Source organism: Bombus affinis, chromosome 12 (assembly GCF_024516045.1).
Source record: "Bombus affinis isolate iyBomAffi1 chromosome 12, iyBomAffi1.2, whole genome shotgun sequence".
Taxonomy (NCBI): Eukaryota; Metazoa; Arthropoda; class Insecta; order Hymenoptera; family Apidae; genus Bombus; species Bombus affinis.
This window is the reverse complement of record NC_066355.1, coordinates 11,788,315-11,795,537: the sequence shown is the minus strand read 5'-3', so window position 1 is coordinate 11,795,537 and position 7,223 is coordinate 11,788,315.

Below are 7,223 nucleotides of genomic sequence, written 5' to 3'. Positions count from 1 at the left end.
AATAGGCGAAACAATTCTGCGTATGTACACATGCTATTAACACTGTAACGTACGTCTCGGGAATTACGACATAGATCATCATTGATCGTGGCACGTTTACTATTGGAGAATTGACTTGTTAATTCGACTTAAAAGTGAAATAGCTCACGCCGAATTAGGGCCTATAAATGTATACAACCAAATAAAAGATGCGGAATAATTATCAAATTTTGATTTATTTTACTATAACATTAAAATCACCAAACTCGTCATCTTGATAGGTTTTAGATTTTTTCCAACCCCGTGACCCATTTCTCATCTATTTTATTACTTTTTCTACTCTTAAAAACATATGTATTTCTTCAAATTCTTAATTTTGTATTCCTTTTTAATTTACCTACTGATTAGTATCGCCGGTTCACTGGTAGATGCGGCACTATGCCCAAAATAGTATTTTGCCAAGCTAATATCACTGATACCATTAGTACCATCTTTTCACCGCTAGGTGACTATAGTGACTCAGAGTCTATGTTTTGATTAAATTCTCGCAACAGACAATTGAGAAACATTTGGGCAAGTATGGTTATCAAACTATCCTTCGGATAAACGTAGAATCACATCCAACAACGCAATCCTGGCAATAGCTGAGATTCCATTGCTTAAGAGACAGGATCGAATATCTCTATGGTAAATATGGTAAATACACTCAGAAAACATTGAACAACCTAACCAATTCTATGGCAGAATACATTCAAGAATACATAGAACTGGAGGAAACTGTTTTATACAACATCCAACTCAACGAGAAGAGGAGAATAATCGCGAAAACCTGCTGAGAAGAATCGAACATACGGATGAAGTACAGTACCCTTCGTGTCATCCTGATGTATCTGAATATGTATCCAATATATTTGAAAATAATTACACCATACAACTCACTTAGGTGAATATACACAGTTTACTTGACCAAATTATTTAAAATTCTCCATGTACAGAATTCAGAGACATAATAAATTTATCATTTTTTTCTTACATACATACCTTTGCAGATGGTCCCAAAGCACTATGGCCAAATCCCACAGAGGCAATCGTCGTCCACCCTGAAATTTGCAACTGCAGTTCACAAATGGAAGACGACGAACTGCAAATTTTCTGGATACTAGCACACGTGGATATTCCTGAAAACAAAGAAACAGACCAACCGGCCAAAGGAGCCGCGTTCAAGCAACCAGACAGTATGGAAAAGTTACCTCTTACAGATTTCTAGCGTGTGTTGAAATATAAGATATGGAACGATTCAACGAAGACAAATTGAATACTTTACCGTCTTCTTTAAATCAGGCAGAATATCTTGGTTTATCGATCTATATTAAATTGTGTAATATGGGACTATCGGTTGTATACTAACTTGATGAAAAAAATGACGAGCAGATCGTAAAGGAAAAGGCCTCGCATTTGCTCAAATAATGGAATCATTTATACAAAGTCTTGATATACCAGCCATTAGAATAGTAAAAGATCGTTTTAAAGCAAATGATAAAGTATAAAGCAATACATTGTAATATTACATTGTTATTTCTCTTCTTTTAATCGTAACAGTACCAATATATATTGCACGAATGTATCAATCTTATACACGTAGGATGATCAAAGTTCAAATAATAAAATGAAAGTCTCGATCGACTTTTCATTTGCGAAAAAGGTTAATTACAAATGTATATAAAAATAATACACGATAGTAACGAATATACAAATAACAAATACACGAAATATATGTACATTTAAAGATTTGCAAATTCTATTGAACAGATCGAAGCACTTACACGAATAATGTTTAATTCCGCGCAAACTACACTTGAAACTATGATTAAAGTCGTATGTGAACAACTGAAGCTAGAAAGTTTGAAATGCATACGCGCGTAAAATGCTCAAACGTGTGAATGTGAGAAATTTATACTTATACGTACTTATATGTACACACGTATGTATGTTTTTTATATGGACATGAAGCGATTAGTTCCACCTATAAGCTGTTAGATGGTATCCCATGTTCATCGAAGAAACTACGGTCATGGTGGGACGACTTTTAAAACTTGTCTAAGTACATGATCTACTATGGATAAAGTACAAAATAGTCATGACATGTAACGCTTTTTCGTGTCTCACGTTTGAGTGTCATCTGATATGTATCTTCGTATGAAATGTGCGCGCAATGATCTTATCTTAAATAAAGATTACAACGTCAATCGAACGGCGAAATATGCAAACATATATTACGATAGTAAATTATAATCGATATACGTGCATAATTTCTTCCGATCGATCTATCGTATCGTAGAAGTGTCAGTTTTAGGTGGGAAGCACAGGAAGAAGAAACGTAAACGTTTGATCTAGAAGTTATCAGGTAAAGAATACGATCAATAGCTTTTACATTTGTTTTCATATTGTCGAATTCGTCTACAATTAGAACAATGAGTATTATTTAGAAGAGTTATTACATAGACATGTATGTATATCCAATCCGATCGCTAAAGTTGGTTAAGAGTAAATATACGTATGTATAACTTCCATATACAATGGCTGACAAGAGTATTTCAAAATAAAATACTTACCGTAGAAAACTTTTATGTATATTATATGTATCATGTAAAGTATTAGCATTGCAATGACTCGGTAATGAGACATGACTATTAGTGGTTATGTCGAACAAATTTAGAAGCAATCTAAAAATGTACAATGTATAAAAGTTACATGATATCTACTGGAAATATATATTTAGTAGAAAGTCAATATGCTGTATGAACAGCCATCTTAAACACATAACGAGCGTTAAAGATGGTACCACCAAGTGTAGAAGTTTATTAATGTAATGGGCAATTGGCCGTTTAAATATTTGTTTCGACTGTACGAAATATTTACTTGCACTAAATATGTACATACATTTTCAAATTGGTTTCAAATATCACCATAATGATAATATCGAATCTAATTCGTAAAAGGTTTCTATATATATATATAAGTCTTCTAAATTTTCAATTTCGATGTTCCAGTTTCATAGAGAGTTCGTTAGAATCTTTTTTTTATTATTATTATTAAAATTCCAAGTTTTTATAGAATCTGATATCTCATTATCTCAAATTTCCTAAACAACCAAATTACAATAACTCATATTTTGTTAAAGGTTTTTCATTCTTTCCTCTTCTTCCTGTAACCTGGAAAGGACTTTAATGATGCTTCAAAACCAAGAACGTAAGTAATTTTGTATTTTGTACTTTTAATATTACCATTTCACATTGAGTACTATCAATTAAAAAGTATAATCTGATTGAAGATCGAAATTTCTCAATTTATGTACTCGGTTACAAATAATCCAGGTGGGTGAGTCGATGGGGGATAGATTTATATATTCCGTGCCGCGAGAACCAGTCGACAAATTATCCACGATAAACCGTGAAACGCACGGAAGAAACGGCAATGAAGCATATTGTTGCAAATTTGCCAATCTAAAAGGAGATTTATTATTCCTGTCCCGTGCAATGCAAAGGTTCGTTATTATGGTCTGTCTATGGACTAGTTTATTTATAGATATTGCGCAAGAGATATCCACTCTGTCCTGACAAGATATTGCGCAAAGCTTACCACGTTACTTCTGCATATTCGCTTCAGGTTTGTCGTTTCACCAATCACCTACGCAACGATCGACCACTATAGTTTTTTCCAATCTCCGAGATGTTAACCTAAACAGAATTTTAAACTAATTCCTCTCTTACGAAGGTCGACCTGTGGCGTTATTTCTCCGGTTACGATCGTGATGATCTTTATTTTCACGACAATCTCTATACTCGTTCTATCAACAACTACATATGTACGCGTATTCGCATCGATTACCACCTACAGCTTTGTTTTCCACGGGTTGCGTTTGACAAACGAATAAAAACATGTATACTTTCGTAGGAATCACGTATGAGGATCTGTTTACGTTGAATCGTATTGTCCGATCCCGGGTTAAGCGTTTATCTTCATACGCCATACGTTTAATTCACGAACGTGAGGACGAATGGAAACGCGGTTTGACGCTGAAACCGTAAAAAAATAGAAAACGAATAGTCGCCAGTGAATAAATATCTATTATTCGCTTTTGGATACGTTTGTAGGAGAAGGAGGCGATATCGTTTTGTATCTAAGCGTTTCTTTCGAAAACTAATATACCCCTTTACGTTCCGTGTTCATTTACGGCATAGAAATAATTTGCCTTGTTCATTCGCGGCGAACGTTGTCGGGAGAAAGAATTCAACTATCGGATAGCAACTTTTCCAATTAATCTACACCGTTGAAAAAGTGTAATAAAGAACGTAAGCAGATAACACACACACAACTTATCCAATGTCTGGTTCTTGTACAAAGTACGATAATTCGGCTTGTTCTTATCGCGAATAATACATTTCGAATGCACGATACCGGCTGGTCGACGTGTTAACAGTTTAAACTCGATGCCTGCAATAATATTAGCGCCGATATGATAGAAACTTTTGGTAATAACGAACTTGCCAAGTTATCGTCGGTATAATAGCGGTATCGATGTAGTATAGCTAAAATAATCGTTAAAAACGCGACTTCTTCGCATAAAATTCTAAAATTCGTCCTTCGCCACTATGATTCGTTGGTTTTCTAGTTTTGAACGGTGAAAGTTAAAGGCCGAGCATAAACCTAGAAGTCCTAATAACTTCTTGCGCGCTCCCCTTTCGGTGATGGGACGCTTTTGATGAATTAACTGCCTGGGGTAAACTCGTATTTAAATGGAAATAATTCGTGGGATTATCGTTGTCCCTTGTCGTTATTACTTTACCGAAGACGATTAAATATTATTGGATAAGTAATTCGTTTGGTAATCGGTTCTTAAGTAGCGGATGGTGATAACTTAATTCGAGTAGGGTTCATAAATTTTAATTTGCTCATCTACATCTTTACTTTCGCGTTAATAATTGGTTCGTTTGTGATAAATAATTTTTATTTATTTCATGAAAATGTTAGGAATGGGACTGGCGCGTGTACAAGTGTAAGCATTAACCGTTTTCAGGATGTAAAGTTAGGGATATTATTACGACTTAAATAATTTGGGCAGGTTGTTTTCTTAATTTTTTAATAGTTCTTTCAGTTACTTTTTATCGTACAATATCTGCTTGGTTTTCACATACAAGAACGAACGAATTAAAGGCTCGTTATTTACAGGTGATGGAATATAATTTTAAATATAAAAGTTTAAATGTGTGAAATTGGATTCTCTCAACCACATCGGCTTTAAACCAGTTGGTTATTGATTTACATATATAGGAGGAAGCCTGACAGTGACGGAAACCAGATCGTAACGCTTCAGTTGATTTATTAGTCTTTCCAAGGCCTGCCTAATTTCATTGCTAATTTTAGACCAACTCTTAGACGTATCGTTTGCGACATTGACGAAGCTTTTTATTTTACAAGGTTACCTTTCTTCCGAATCGTTTATCCTATAGCATTGAAACTCTCAAATTTTCAAAAGAAATAAATTTGTGATTAGGAAAAATTTCTATTTCTTTTCAATTAGAGGTTAAGCGCATTGATATTTTGTTTGAATCACAAAATGTACGCGAATGATTCGCAAATAAAATATACATATATAATAATTTCTTTAATCGTGTTTCCGACGTAATGAAAATTGGGCGAATATAATTTCTCCTTTTGATACGGTTACAACTTTTGTCTACAAGAGATCCATCGAAGCAGCGCAATTCCGTCGATTCTTACCATTCGAGTTTACTTGTTGATTTCAACGCACTCACACACCTGAAACTTTGCTCACCTTTATTTTCTCAAAGTAAGAGAGCACGAGGGCCAGGTAAAAAGCAAATTTCAGGCGTAAGAGTACTGTCGAGGATGCTTGATTTCCACCTAGGTATTTATCGCGTACTTTGCCCTGCTTACCCTCGTAAATCGACTCTTTTCAAGGAAATGTTAGCTTTCATACGCTTTATCGAATTTCCGGCATCGATACTTTGAAAACGATTCATTCCGATATAGTATCGCTTTTAAAAATTTCGCCGTTTCAAACTCTTTTAATCGTAAAAACCGATTCGCGTCTCTCGCGTGCGATATCTATAATAAACATATGAAACGTAATTCGTTGATCACAGATCTTTTTTCTTTTTTGCATATGAAAACGGTATAGCTTTTGTTCAAAAAACAGGAATCGATTCTTCGATATATATATCGAAGAATTTTACGTATTTGAATATCGCTTCGCGAGCCAATACAAGAAATATTCTTCTCGTTACACAACGAACTTTACGACGCGATTTATCGCTAGATACGGTGGACTTTAGAATAGTTTGGACGTTTTCCAGTCGATGTCAGTTTTTCAATGCCAACGCTCGACTGGAGATTGTTATTGTTGGTTATTCGTTGCATCGACTATGATGGATCCATAGGCCGAGGAAATAAATCACACGCTGCGACGATAGACTGTCACGGACACACCTGAAACTTTGCTCACCCAGAAGGAAAAATACGGGCAGAGCAAAGAGTCAGGCCCGACCGTAACGTTCGAATTTTACACTGCTGGGACATGCTCGAGTGTTTCTTCTTTTCGTTGTCACGTTGCTCCGGGCGAGGAACGCGCTACCTCTTCTCCGATTTTACGCAATAGCGCCGCCACGAGGACACTGGAAAATAGAGGCGCAGAGATTCTTCATCGAGAGAGCAGAGTAGATCCGAGGGAATGAGTTACCGGTAAGACAGGGACCTCGAGAGCCATCAGAAGTTGCGGAAAAATAGGCTGTCGGATAGTGAAGGAGAGAATCGAAGGGAAAGAAAGAAGTGAAGAGCGCGGAGAGAACTCTGCGAAGCTCCGCACTCAGCAGTGGTAGCCAAGGAATCAAGACCGTACCATGTTTCATCCTACTGTTCGCTCTTTCTCCCTTTGCCTCGAGAGACGACACTCGAATCTCCATTGTTCGTGGTTCGGCTGAAACAGAATTGAAAAGACGCGTGATATTTACCAATAGATTCCATTCAGGCCGCAAATAATTCATAGAGTGACGGGGTCAACGAACGGATTCTAGCAGAACGGACTCTAATCGTTTTTAAGACTTTTTTAAGGACTTCATTGTGTTTGAAACGGTGAACTCTATGATCGATAAAACGGTGGTTCGAATGTTTGATCGTGGTATTACCCCGTTATCGCTAGAAATGGCTACGAACTTTACGAACAG